The sequence below is a fragment of the Herpailurus yagouaroundi genome, unplaced genomic scaffold, assembly GCF_014898765.1.
Source record: "Herpailurus yagouaroundi ecotype Mexico unplaced genomic scaffold, PumYag 184, whole genome shotgun sequence".
In the NCBI taxonomy this organism is placed as follows: Eukaryota; Metazoa; Chordata; class Mammalia; order Carnivora; family Felidae; genus Herpailurus; species Herpailurus yagouaroundi.
In genome coordinates, this window is record NW_024412415.1 from 19800285 (window position 1) to 19815311 (window position 15027).

The 15027-nt window shown below is 35.2% G+C and overlaps 1 protein-coding gene, 1 non-coding gene and 1 pseudogene across 7 annotated transcripts in view; 1 reads left to right on the forward strand and 2 right to left on the reverse strand.

Moving 5' to 3' along the window:
* Positions 1-15027, forward strand: part of UNC13C (unc-13 homolog C) — a 613180-nt gene that overhangs the window by 120128 nt on the left and 478025 nt on the right. The window lies entirely within an intron of this gene.
* Positions 2834-5408, reverse strand: LOC121042051 (transcription elongation factor A protein-like 8; annotated as a pseudogene).
* On the reverse strand, positions 10513-10618 carry LOC121042127 (U6 spliceosomal RNA). Its single transcript, XR_005795992.1, has one exon. It is a non-coding gene; the product is annotated as a U6 spliceosomal RNA (small nuclear RNA).

Below are 15027 nucleotides of genomic sequence, written 5' to 3' on the forward strand. Positions count from 1 at the left end.
TTTATTTTCTTTTTTCTTCCTTATGGTGTCTTTGTCTGGTTTTGGTATCAGGGTAATGCTCATCTCATAGAATGAATTTAGAAGTGTTAATTCCTCTTGAGATTTTTGGAATAGTTTAAGAAGTATATATATTAATTGTTTAAAAAATGTATCTATGAAGCCACCTGGTCCTGGACTTCTGGTAGTTTTTGGATTACTGATTCAATTTTATTATTAATCATTTTGTTCAGACTTTTTGATTCGTTCTTGGAATACCATATGTTTCTAGGAATTTATTCGCGTCTAGGTTGTCCCATTGGTTGACATACAATTGTAGTAGTATCTTATTACCCTTTGTATTTCTGTGGTATCAGTTTTAAATTTTTTCAGTTTTGATTTTATTAATTTGAGACCTTTCTTATTTTGATGAGTCTGGCTATAAGTTTGTCAATTTTGTTTTCAAAAGTAAAAACCTCTTTTTGTTTTATTGATACTTGCATTTTCTTTTAGTCTCTATTTCATTTCTGATCTGATCTTTGTTATTTTCTTCTACTAACTTCGGATTTTTTTGCTCTTTTTCTGGTTCCTTAAGGTGTAACAGTAGATTGAGATTTTTCTTGTTTCTTGAGGTAATTGTGTGTAACACTATAAACTCTCTTAGAACTGCTTTTGCTGAGTCCCAAAGATTTTGGACAGTTGTGTTCTCATTTTCATTTGTCTCAGTATTTTTGTTTTAATGTTTGATGTCTTTGACTTAGTGGGTGTTTCATAGTATGTTGTTTATCCTTCATGAGTTTCCTAGCTTTTATTTTTCGTGTAATAGACTCCTACTTTCATATCATTATAGTCAGAAAAGATGCCTGATGTGAGTTTAGTTTTCTTCAATTTATCAAGATCTCTTCTGTGACCTAACATGATCTATCCTGGAGAATGTCACACGTACACTTGAAAGAATGTGTATCCTGCTGTTTTTGGATGCAATGTTCTGTACATATTGAGTCCATCTAGTTTACTGTGTCATTGAAGTCCACTGTTTACTGATTTTATGTCTGGATGATCTATCCATTGGTGGAAGTAGGTGCTAAAGTCCCCAACTCTTCTTTACTGCCCATTTCTCTCTCTTCTTTTTTTTTTTAATTTAACGTTTATTAATTTTTGAGAGAGACAGAGCATGAGCAGGTGAGGGGCAAAATGAGAGGGAGAGAGATTCTGAAGCATGCTCCAGGCTCTGAACTGTTAGCACAGAGCCTGGTGCAGGACTTGAACCCACTTACTGTGAGATCATGACCTGAGCCAAAGTTGGACACTCAGCTGACTGAGCCACCCAGGTGCCCCTGTCCATTTCTCCTTATGTGAATATTTTCTTTATGTATTTATATTCTCCTATGTTGTGTACATAGATAATTGTGTGTTATATCTTCTTGGATTGATTGATCATTAGTAATGCACTTCTTGTTTCTTATTAGTCTTTGTTTTATTTTTTTTTATTTTTTTATTTTTTCAACGTTTATTTATTTTTGAGACAGAGAGAGACAGAGCATGAACAGGGGAGGGGCAGAGAGAGAGGGAGACACAGAATCTGAAACAGGCTCCAGGCTCTGAGCTGTCAGCACAGAGCCCAATGCGGGGCTCGAACTCACGGACCGTAAGATCATGACCTGAGCTGAAGCCCAACGCTTAACCCACCAAGCCACCCAGGCGCCCCATTAGTCTTTGTTTTAAAGTCTGTTCTGTCATGTGTATAACTGCTTCAGCTTTTTTTTGGTTTCCATAACTTTTTTCATATCTTTACTTTCATTCTGTATGTGTCCTTATTTCTGAAGTGAATCTCTTTTAGGCGGCATAAATGGGTCTTTTTTTTTTTTTTTATAATTAAGCTACTCTGTGTCTTTTGATGGGAACATTTAGTCCATTTCCATCTAAAGTAGTTATTAATAGATACATACTTAATGATATTTTGTTGATTATGTTCTGATTGTTTTTGTAGTTCTGTTTCTTTCTCTCCTCTCATAATTTAGTGACATTGTTATTTTTGTACTCCTTTCTCTTCATGTTTTTGCGTATTTATTACTGGTATTTGGTTTGTGGTCATCGTGAGGTTTATATGTAATATCCTGTATATAGCAGTCTATTACAAGTTGATGGTTGCTTAAGTCCAAGTGCATTCTAAAAGCACTGTTTTTACCACCCCCCTGCCATGCTTTACAATTTTATTGTCATATTTTATATATTATTTTGTGCATCCCTTAACTATTATACATCTGGATGATTTTTACTACTTTTGACTTTCAAACTTCATAGTAGGTTGTCACACCAGAGGTATGGGTCCTGGCAAAACTGTCTTTGCCCCTTCTGCCCGTTTCAGTGTGACGTTTTCTTTATATCCTTAATTGTGTTTAATCTGTTTTGCTAGTCTTCATTTGTTCTCAGAGCTAGTTCTATGTGTAATTTTAGGTTTTGGTGTGTCCCTGTGAGCTCAGTATCATCCCTCTCCATCATCTTGATTCCATTTGCCCATTTTTAAATTGGATTGGATTCTTTTGCTATTGAGAAGTAGGAGGTTTTTTTAAATGTATTTTGGATATTAACCCTTTCTCAGATAAATTGTTAGCAAATATTTTCTCACATTCCCTAGGTTGTCTTTTCATTTTGTTGATAGTTTCTTAGTGCAAAAGCTTTTCAGTTTGATGTATATTTGGTTACTTGTGCTTTGAGTGTCCTATCCAAAAAAAGCCTTGCCAAGAATCATGTCAAGGAGCTTTATTATTTTGTTTTCTTTTAGATATTTTATGGTTTCTGGTCTTACATTTAAGTCTTTAATGACTTTTGAGATCATTTTTGTGGGTGGTATATGATAGGGGTCTAGTTTCATTGTCTTACATGTGAATATCCTATTTTTCCAGCACCATTTATTGAAGAAACTGTCTTCCCCATTAAGTATTCTTGGCTTTCTTGTTATATATGGTCAACTAATACTGACCATATATGCATGGGTTTATTTCTGGGTTTTTGATACTGTTCTATCAGTCTATTTGTGCTTATGCCAGTACCATACTATTTTGATTACTCTAGCGTTATGATAATAGCTTGACATCTTATTTTTCAGGGTTGAATTGGTTATTTGGGGTCTTTTATGATTATACTTAAGTTAGATAGTTTTTTTATACCTCTTGAAAAAAAATCTTAAAAGTGGCTAGAGCATAAAAGATCTTAGCAGACCTCATTCCAAGAAATGTTAAGGGGACTCTCTCAGGAAGCAGCAAAATCATACCAGACAGAAATAGAAATCCACACAAAGGAATGAAGAACACTGGAAATATCAACTACACGGGAAACATGTAAGATGTTGTCTCTGCTCACAAATGGTGGAAATTTGTTAGGAAGGTAAAAACACTGGGTGAAGAATTCATCATTAAACAAGATTGACCTAATTTATCATTAAAATTACATATTAAGTGAGTGTATTCCTTTTCCCCCCTGTAATGTCTGTTTTATTCCTCTCGCTAAGAGATCCAGAGGTAATTTGAGTTTTACATTTTTTAAATAGTTACTCTATCATGATTTTAGGTGCCCCTATTACCCTTAGAAGCTGGTTACACATTATTTGGCTCTTACAAAACCTTAACTCTTTGTGTGTGTGTGTGACATATATTCATGAAAAAAATACATATAAGCAAAAAGGAAACTAATACCACACAGAAATAAGCAGTTAAAATTTTTATGTATGTGTATATACAGACGTGCATGTACACACACAGTGTAGGATTTAATCCTACATATGTGAGCTGATAATAAACATACTGCTTTGTAACCTGTTATGTTTTACTTTACAATGTAGAATGGACATCTTTTCATGCATATGTGTGAAACTTTCCATGCGAAAAACAAACTGGGAAAAGGGGTCAAAATACAAAATCTAGTGAGATGCTGGTAACAAGGAAGCTACCTAAAAAAAAAAAAAAATTCACCAGATGATTAAAAGCAAACTGAAGGTCAAAGATACGTCAGAAAATGCTAACAGAAAGAAAACAGGGACCAGATTTTAATATCAGACCAAAAAAAAAAAAATCAAGGCCTAAAGCACACAGGATAAGGATGACTGTGTGAATGTCTTTGCTTCCAATGCATCATCACAAACTTGTTTCTTATTCTTCTTAACTCTTCTCTAAGCCTTTCCAACTCCTCTATTCCTCTTATCATTTCTTCAGGGTCCAAATGCCTTATGGCAGTGTCCTCTTCAAAGCCATGACCAGGTTGGGTTAGCCTTCCTTTGACATTTCCTTTTTCTTCCTGGCTTACACCTTCTTGGGAAGGTTGGGGACTTTATTCTGCCTCCTCTGGTACATCTTCTGAAGGGTGGTCTGCCTAAGCTGTTGGCAAACATGGGTTTCCTTCATTTTCTTCAAGAATTTTACATGTTGAGTATTTTTCTGTTATCTATGTTTCTACTCTAGGAGTAGATTGAGCAGGGGAGTCTGATAGTTCAGTAGTTCATATATAGGATTTTATATAAGTTTCCTGTTTTTATCTCATTCCTATAATTTACCAGGAGTTTCTGGATCCATACGTCTCAAATTTAATGCCTCATGAGGATAAATCTTGTATCTCATTCCTGCGGCAGAGACAGCTTGACTGTGCATGGTGGTGAACAGGACCTAGGGATCCAAATACTGTATTCGGATGGGCAATTGTTCTCTTGTTTTCAGCTCCTTTCTTTTGGTCTATGTTGCTTGCCCACCACTGTTGCTTTACAGTTTGGAATCTGTGAAGGGTTCTTCAGGGTAAGTTTAGTTTCTTTGCTTTCTTTCATGTTGCTGCTTTCATTCTGAAGGTTTTATGTGTTTTAGTCTTTTATTGTCACTTTTAGTGAATTGACAAAAGGCAGAAGAGATCCATGTTTTTGGCCAATTCGTTTTTAAACACAAGTTCAGTGTTGTATTATAAAGCCCTCATGTGATTAAGAAAGAGCTTTAAATCAAACAACACCTTCTACAAATGACAAAAGACACATATACCAGTTTGTTAAGAAAATCTAGAGGCAGGAAAACCATACTGACTGTTGAAGAAATCATGAGAATCTGAACTATGGCAGTGATAAGATTGGGTGGAAGTGTGTGAATGTGAAAAGGAAATTAGGAGATGATTCAACCTGATTCGGTGACTACTTGAATTTGAGGGTGAAAGGAATAAAATGAATAGAAAGTTGAGGATTATTTCAAGGCTTTTGACTTTCATGACTGGATGAAATCCATTACCATCTTTTATGCAAAGAGAATGCAGGAGTAAGATTAGCAGAAAAATAGATTAGTTCTGTTTTTAAACTTCTTGAATTTGAGATGCCTGGGACTCACCGAAGTAGAGATGATCACCAGGTAGCTACTTTGTTCTTTAGCACATGCCGCAGTCATTGCATTTGAGTCATCCTTCATAGTGTAGTTGTAGTGAGCTATAATAATTCTATTTGTTGGTATAGCAGTATTTTCAGTTCCCTTGACTCAGCAGTTATAAGTAATGTAGTGAATCCATTTCAGAAGCATTTGCCTTTCATTTGAAATGAGAAAGAATTATAAGACCTCTGAGATTCATGTTTATAGAACTAGGAGATGATATATTGAGAGCAGGATCTGAAGCCTAGAATTTAGATTTGTCAGAGTGGATAATTTCCTTTCCTATAAAAATGAATTATTATTGGTCCTCAAATCATTTGGAACTGAATAAATGTTAAAACAAGAACTTGAAATACCTCCAACGACCACCTAAACTCTTCTAACCCTTGAAAAATACATTAAGTAAAAATATTTTCAGGTTTTCTGCTGAAGTGTTTGAGATTTGAAAGTTCATACAGAATGGCATGTAATGAGCTTTCTTAGAATAAAAGTAGCATGTAAGCATCATGTCACACGCTTTTTTTCTCTTCCTTAGTTTTAGCAGAAAAATCATCCTTTATCCTTACAAATAAAGTTAATCCTTTCTGTTTTATGTGATATGTCCTCATATTTTCTTACCCAATAAATTTCATTCTCCAGTCATTCTTTTCTTCCATTCATCCTGTGAAAAGACATTTTATAGATAACTACCATATGACTCTGGGTTAGGCTGGCCAGAATGTTCAATCAGCCTGTGTGCTATTGGTTAGCAACCCAGTTGGGAACTTTCCTGATTTAATCTGAAACTGGACCCTGTACTCAGGACAGGGAGAGACTGAAGAAAGAGGCAAGCAACTCCAGATTGGTAGGTGGGAGTTTGAATAAACAAAAGGAACTTACATAGGAGGTTTGTCTTGTGTGGTAGCAAGACAAATGGATTCCCACATCCACCCTCAAATCTTAAAAGTTTAGAAAGAGGCCCTAAAAACTGTGCTCAGTCATGTATACGATACAGGTATTTTCAACACCACATCACCATCTGAAGGCTATGTCCTTGGAGTGGCCTCAGGGAGTGGGAAAGGGAAGTGGAACCCACATTTTAAGGACAGGGAAGAGTGTTAGGAGCCTCTGAGTGCCATGGTCCAGCTCACAGGTCAGGCAGCATTCATGGTTTTTTGATAACGTACCCCAACATGTGTTTAACGGCAATTAGTAAAGAATGTTCAATCAAGGGTGGTGCTGACAGTGGCAGTCAGGCAAGATACAAAAAAAAAAGATTAAAAAAAATTACTTTCCTTGCTTTTTTTTTTTTCTCATTTACTGTATAATGAAAGATAATTTTAGAATGATGTTGCATTCCTGGAAGAATAAATTCTCTAAGGTAGGTTCACAGGTTAGTATGCAGTGGACATCAACTAGCTATGTTGAAATAAAATCTGTATTTTTTGAAAAAAGTCAGAAAGTTAACAAATATCTTACTAACAAGACTATTTTTATTGGTATGAAAATTGTGACTAATATTTTTGATAGTTTCCTTTTTTAAGTACTTCTAATATCACAATTAAATGCCTAAGCCATTGTTGGATTTTTAGTTTTGTAATATACCAGTAATTGAACAGAATAAAGCTGAAACTAAGGCCTACCTAACACAAGGGTAGGGGAAGGCTTTAACAAAAAAGAACTTGTATTTTAAATGATAATCATTCAAATATCAATATAAACATTTCTAAACCAGTTTAACTTGGTTTCTGACATACTTGTCATACTTACATGTATTGCTTGATACACATAAGTATGTGGCAGGCATGGAGTTAGGATGTAGAGTTGGTCATAAAGATGATCACCTGGTTCCCATTTCTGAAGGAGCTCACAATCTGCAGAGAGGCAGTAAAATAAGGCAGTCTTTAAAATTTATGGTGTTACTCCAACTTTGGAAACAAGCTGAGAATTGAAGCAGAATTGGCTTTCATTGGCACTGCTTGCCTACAGAATGAGAACCCAACTATTAAAGGGTATTAGAGTGATATACAACACTTAAGGGAAGTAGTCTTCTCTCAAGCTGTTATATTAAATAGCCTTATTCCCATTACTTTGGGATGGTTTTGCTGTCCACTTTTAAGGAAACATGAGAATAGATTAGATCATAAAGGCTTCTTTATTTTCATTCTAGGATTACATAAAAAGAGCAAGACATTGTTCGTAATGAAACTTCCCATTAGAAGATGTGAGTTGAGTCTTGAGAAGATTGAAATTTTAGTCCTTTATACTAAGTTACTGAAAACTGCTATAAGTAAAAGAAACATGGTTTCTGTAACTCTCTCTCTCTGTGTGTGTGTGTGTGTGTGTGTGTGTGTGTGTGTGTGTGTGTGTGATCCCACACATTGTAAGACAGTAGAATAAACTTCAGAGATGATTTTTCAAGCATCTTTGGTTTTTGGTTCTGTAACAAATTTTTGATGATAATGGTTTGACAATAGTTTTTCTGTTATTTCTACAAAAATGTGTTTTAGTAAATCCTTTAATTTAAAATCTCAAACGATGTAGGTCAAGAAAAAGTTATCTAGTATTAACAGTCATAGTACTGTAGTAGATTTGATATCAGGTCTCAAATTAAACCAAATTTCTTCCTTCCCCCCTTAGAATATAGATTTATCTTCAAAGCTAGGTAAAAATTATTGATGATAAAAAAAAAAGCGGCTTGCCTTTCACTTAGTTGCAACTTGTTTTCTCTCCATTTCTATTTTGACTAAAAACTAGGGTTAGTAGATTGAAGAGGTAAAAATACGGTCAGCTGGATTTCTTTTCCTAGTTTGACTTAGTGATTACAGAAGAATGAGTCTGCTATGGGGAATACTACAGACTTAAGTAACTCTGTAGATAGAGACACTCCTCAGCAAATTCAAAAGAAGCAGCATTCCATGTGGATCCTGGGGTGGTTTGCTTTTATATATTCGGCTGGGAGGAATTCGGATACCTGGCCTGAGTCAGAACCTGGAATATGGGTGCAAGCCTCCAGTTCTTTACCTGGAGTGCGATTACTCTCCGCTCCATGTGTTTATGGGGATACCCCAGACACCTTTTCTATCTTCTGTACCTCTGTATTGACAGACAGATGTTTCCTAGGATTAAAAATGTTATCCATGTGTGGCTGTCTCAGCCTCCAGCTAATGATTTACAAAACTGAAAGTTAAGAATCTCAACTTCTCTGCCAGCAATGACAAAACTTTTACAAACTATATTTTCTAAGAGAAATAATTTTGTATTTAATCTTCACTCAGCATAATCCATACCTCATGAGCTCTGTGTGCACAGGCACTCCTTGATAAGAGGTAGATTCATGAAATAATGTGGATTGTAAATTGCAGGGATGGAGATGAAGATACTTTGGGTGAATATTCCTTCTCCCCCTGCCATATCTGTTAAGACAGAATGTGACAACTATTCCCTATCAAAGTCACTCTGCTTTGTGGCTATCCCTTCTTCCTTAGGCATTAGCAATCAAGAAGAGGTCTGATATAAACATCAGTTCTAAGTATGGTTGCAGGTCTTCTGTTTAAAGTAGAAGTATTAGTAGATAATTATGAGTCTTGGAAATTGTGCGAGAGGCAAATAGTACTTTGCAAAAATTCCATACCAGGAGGAGTAGAAAAAAAATGTTATTATTCTATTTGTTAGGTCGAATGAGACCTGAATGCAAAATTAACTTCTGTGTTCTCAGTGTGTATCCTGGGAAGTGACATTGCTGTCGTATTTTGAAGACTAGGAGGGAAGATTTTACAAGAATAAAATAATGCAGTTTGTGGTAATTGGTTTCAAAATGATTAAAAGGGCTTTAACTTGATAGAAAAATATAATTGAATATTATTTGAACATTATAGCTCTAGCCATGTGACATCTTTTGTGAAAATTAATGATTATTAGTTTTCTGGACCATTAAGCAGAGCCTGGAGCAAAGATCTAAGTTGTTTTGTTGTGAATTTTCTTGCTCATGAACTTTGGTGTCTTAATATAATTACCCCCTTTTTAGTGATTCCTTGAAGAGAATTTATTAGCTTCATGAATGACTTTCAGTAGAGATTACCAAACAAACGGGCAGGGATGGAAAGCTGATGACTTAGTTCTTCCTCCTGCAATTTCATATTAAACAGTTGCTTTCTGAAAGCTCATACCCTATTGCATGTTTTTAACACATAATGCTTACTTACAGGGATATCACTAGGTTAAATGCATCAAAAAGTTCTGCCCAAGCCAGTTGATGATGAATCTTTTTCTTCACGCCGAAAGAGCAGGGTGTGATGCACACTGCAAAATTTGAGGGAGTGAATTCTACCTTCCCCTCTCTCCCTGAATTTATTTCAGAATTGCTGTGTTGGTAAATTAAACATAATTATTTCATTCCTGACTTGACACTTGGAAAAGCATCCTCCTGTTTATATATGATGAGGTAGATATTAGAAACCAAAGGTTCCCACATACCTTAACAGTTTCCCATTGTACCAAGGGTTCCATAAGCATCAAATCTGTTGAACATAGAAGAGTTGTGTGACCTTGCTAGGAAATGGCATTAACTTATTATTTTCTTGGAAAAAATAACACCTGAACTCAGTGGTTTTCATATGCTTTTTTAAGAGAACTGTTTTTGGAAACAAAATCTTTAGAACCTAGTTATAAAGCAGATAAAGTCAGTATTGCTGTTCTTCAATCAGATGCAGTGGGTGCAGAGTCCTACTGCCAAGCCCTTCCTTGCCCAGTGAAGCCTCTGTCGGAACTCCAGCGCTTTTCAGAACACAGTTTGAAGCCCACTAGGCAACATGATTCTCTAAAAGCCTTTTGTTCTGAGATCCTATGATCCCAACAAGCAATTATATTTGCATGTTATTTGCTCTATAGTCTGCTTTACCCCATGGGTAATGGATGGGATATCATCAAAGTATGGTAAGATTTGGTAAATGGAAAAACCAAAGAATATTTGAGGGAACATAGGGCCAGTCATGGAAGGCAGAGAGGAATGTTTGCTGGTAAACAGGGAGACGTGAAAAGAGCTACTGCTCCTCTTTGAAGGTTATTTCACTCTCTAGTCGCCATTCCTTCATTCCCTAGGGACAATCACTATAAAAAATCTTATGTACTCTTCCAGTATATGTTAAAGTTTTCTTATCCCTTAATATAATAAAATGATGCCATATTAGATAATTCTGTCATCCTTAGCAGGGGCCATGCTAGTCTTGTCTGTATCGTTCCAATTTTAGTATATGTGCTGACAAAGCGAGCGCCCCATACTAGATGATCTGCAACTTTTTAAACTCCATGTTATGTTCTTAAAACAACTCGCATTGATGCCAATTAATCTAATTAATTCATTTTAATGTATTTCACCATATAAACATATCAAAATTCTCTATTAATAGGGAATATTATGTAATATTTTTTCCTATTACAAATAATGCTGTAGTAAACATCTTTTATTGTTTTTAATTTTTTTTTTCAACGTTTATTTATTTTTGGGACAGAGAGAGACAGAGCATGAACGGGGGAGGGGCAGAGAGAGAGGGAGACACAGAATCGGAAACAGGCTCCAGGCTCTGAGTCATCAGCCCAGAGCCTGACGCGGGGCTCGAACTCACGGACAGCGAGATCGTGACCTGGCTGAAGTCGGACGCCCAACCGACTGCGCCACCCAGGCGCCCCAGTAAACATCTTTTAATATGCAATCTGCTACCTAAGTGTAAGAGTTTGTTCATGTCACATACCTAAAAGATTTGTTGGGCAATAGGGTGAGCAAATTTCAACCTTCCTAGAAACTGCGATTTCATTTTCAAAAGTGGTCGTATAAATTTTTAACCCAGTACTTCTTGAAAGTTTCAGTCCATAACAACATGACAGTCTGAGATATTTCATTTTCTTTTCCATTCCACTGGTTGTGAAGTGATATATCAGTGCTTAATATTAACTTGAACAATGCTCATAGTTGAAGAGTTTGAGCACCTTTTCCTATGTTAATTTCCTGTTAGGAAATGCATTTCAACATGCAGTTTTTCTACTGGGTTGTTTTTCTTCAAATTCTTCAATGGAGGCCAAGCTAATCCTATGTTGTATGTTGGAAATGTATTTTCCTGTTCTGTTGTTTCTTTACTTCCAATGTGATACATGTATTTTCCTATTCTTGATAATTTATGCTTTCTGTGTCTTATGACAATATATAAATAGAATAATATAACACACCACACACACATATATGTATATATGTATGTATATATGTATATGTGTATATGTATATATATGAGTGCATATATATATTTGTGTGTGTATATATATTTTTTTCAGTTTGTTTACATTTAGGTTTGGATGCACTATATTTAAATTTTTAAGAAATAACTACCTGATTTCCAATGTGATCATAGCATTTTACATTCTTAGGGTAGCAGGTTTGAGTTGCTTCACATACTTACCGACACTTGTTATTGTCAGTCTTTAATTTCAACCATTTTGCAGTATATGTCATAGTATCTAATTGTGGTTTTAAATTTTATTTCCCCAATTACTAATGATGACAAGCATCTTTATTGTACTTTTTGACTGTTAATGCATTTTTTGTGTGTGAAGTATCTGTTCAGGTATTTGGTCCAACTTTAAATTGGGTTTCTACTTAATATTTTAGTAACAATTTTATAAATACAGTATACTTTTATAATGATATGTGTACATATGTACATATGTATATGCATAAGTGCATGTATATGTATAAATTAAATTCATATTGTAATGTTTCTTAAAAATTTTTAATGTTTATTTCTGAGACAGAGACGGAGCATGAGTGGGGGAGGGGCAGAGAGAGAGGGAGACACAGAATCAGAAGCAGGCTCCGGGCTCTGAGCTGTCAGCACAGAGCCTGACGCAGGGCTTGAAACCACAAACCGTGAGATCATGACCTAGCCGAAGTAGGTTGCTAAACCAACTGAGCCACCCAGGCGCCCCTCACATTTTAGTGTTTTTGCTCAGTTTGTGCCATTTCTTTTCATTTTTATGGTGTCTTTTGAACAGCAGAATTTTTAAGTTTTGATTAAATACAATTCATTTTTTAACAGATTTTTTAAACTGCTTAATTAAAAAAATGATAGGTTAACAGGATATTGAAAGATACTATAGAGACCAAATGTACCCTTCACTCAGTTTCCCCCAATAGTTATATGTTACATAATCAGAGTACAATATAAAAACCAAGAATTTGACACTGGTACAATGTGGGTACGTATCTGTCATTATATCACATGTGTAGATTGTATAACTGTCACTGCAATCCAAATACAGAACTATTCCATCCTGCTCTGTGCTATCCCTTTGTACTCTCTCTGACCTCTCCCTTCCCTGTTTAACCATTCATAGCACCCTTAGTAACCACTAACCTGTTAACAGTATAATTTTACATGCATGTAATCATATAATATCTTTCATCTGGATACCTTTTTTCTTTTCAATTAATACACTTAATATGTAAGTTGCTGTGGATATTAGCATATTTTTATTGCTGATTAGTATTCCTTGATAGGGAGGTATCACAGTTTAACTTTTTGCCTCTTGAGGGACATTTTTATTGTTTCCAGTTTGGGGCTATCAAAATTAAGATGTTAAGAACAGTCATTTGTAAGTTTTTGTGTGGATGTTTCATTTTTTTTTTTTTTTTTTGTTAGGATAAATGCCTGAGAGCAACATTGCTGGCTGTATTGTAGAGGTACATTTAATTCTATAAGAAATGATCAAACTACTTGAGAGTTACTGTATTTTATATTCCTACTGACAATGTATCAGAGACCTGGTTTTATTGCATCCTTTCTACATTTTGGTATTGTCAATTTTTTTACGTTACTGTTCTAATAGGTGCAAGGACATATTTTATCATGCCTCCAATTTGCATTTCCTGAATATTTAGTGCTACTAACCATCTTTTGATGCACTTGTTTGTCATTCATATGTCCTCCTTAGTGAAATGTCTGTACATCTTTTGCCCATTTTCTAATTGTGTATGTATGGTGGCGGTTTGCTGTTGAGATTTTAGAGTTCTTTAGAAATCGCAGGAAGTAATTCTTTGTTGAGTATATAGTTTGCAAATATTTTCCTCCAATTTATAGCTTTTCCTTACATCCTTTTCACAGGGGCTTTCCAAGAGCAAAATTTTTAAGGTCAAATTATTGACTTTTCTTTTTTGCTGTCATGATTAAAAACTCTTCTCCAAGCTGTGTGTCTTAAAGACGTTGTCCTGAGTTAAGATTTTTTAATCTTATGCTTTATATTTAAATTCATGGTTAATTTTGAGATAATTTTTGCATAAAATGTGAGGTTTAGGTTGAGAATGGGGTTTTTGCTCGTAAATATCCAGTTACTCGAGGATCTGGTGTTGAAAAGTCTATCCTCTGGTAAGTTGGTTTTGCATCCTTGTGGGAAAAAAAAAAGAGTTGTGTGGATCTTTAACTGGGTTCTCTATTTTGTTGCATTGATCAATATTTCATTCTATCTACTGATACCACACAGTCTTAACTGTAAAATAAGTCTTGAAAAAAAATATATATAATTGGAGACAATTGGCATTTTGGTGTCTCAAGGCTTCCAATTCATGGTATACCTTTGCATATATTAATATTTTTATTACTCTCATCACTGTAGGGTGGGGATTTAAGTCTGACAATAACTGGATTTGTTTACTTTCCCTTTCAGTAACATCAGCTTTTGCCCCACATGCTTTGAAGCTCTGCATTTTCTTAATATTTTTTAGATTGTTGTATCTTCCTGGTGGTGGATTTACTTTTATATTCTTATACAGTGTGTGTCTGTTAGTGTTTTGTTTTGTTTTTGCTCAGATGTTCGTTTATCTACTACTGTATTCTTTTGGTCGTTTGTATAGTATATCTTTTTCCATTCATTTACTTTTAGCCTGCCTCTATCATTATATTTGAATTGAATTCCTAAGCCTGTAGTTAGGTCATGGTGTTTTTTATCCATTCTATTAAGTTTTTTATTTCATAAATTTATTTTTTTAGTTTATGTACTTTGAGAGACAGTGCACACAAATGGGGGAGGGGCAGTGAGAGAGGGAGAGAACAAGAATCCTAAGTAGTCTCTGTGCTGTCAGTGCAGAGACCAACACAGGGATCAATCCCACAAACTGTGAGATTGTGACCTGAGCTGAAATCAAGTCAGATGCTTAACCAACTGAGCAACCTAGGTGCCCTGTCTATTTGATAAATTTAGATCATTTACATTTAATACAATTATTAATTTTTTTAATGTTTATTTGTTTATTTTTGAGAGAGCATGCCGTGCACAAGCAGGGGAGGGGTAGAGAGAGAGAGACAGATGACCCAAAGTGGGCTCTGTGCTGACAGCAAGAGAGCCTGATGTGGGGCTTGAACTCATAAACTGTGAGATCATGACCTCAGCCATAGTCATACACTCAACTGACTGAACAACCCAGGTACCCCTGATGCAATTATTGATAAGGCTTAAATGTGCCACTTTATTCTTTGTCTTCTGTTTGTTTTCTTTGGTTTCATTCTCTAACTTTTCTGCATTTCTATAGGTTACTTGTAAATATTAAATTTTTGAGTGTATTTCTTTGTATAGCTTTTTTAGTGGCTGCTCTAGGTATTGAATTATGTTTAAGTTTTTTATTGCTTCCTTAAAACATTGC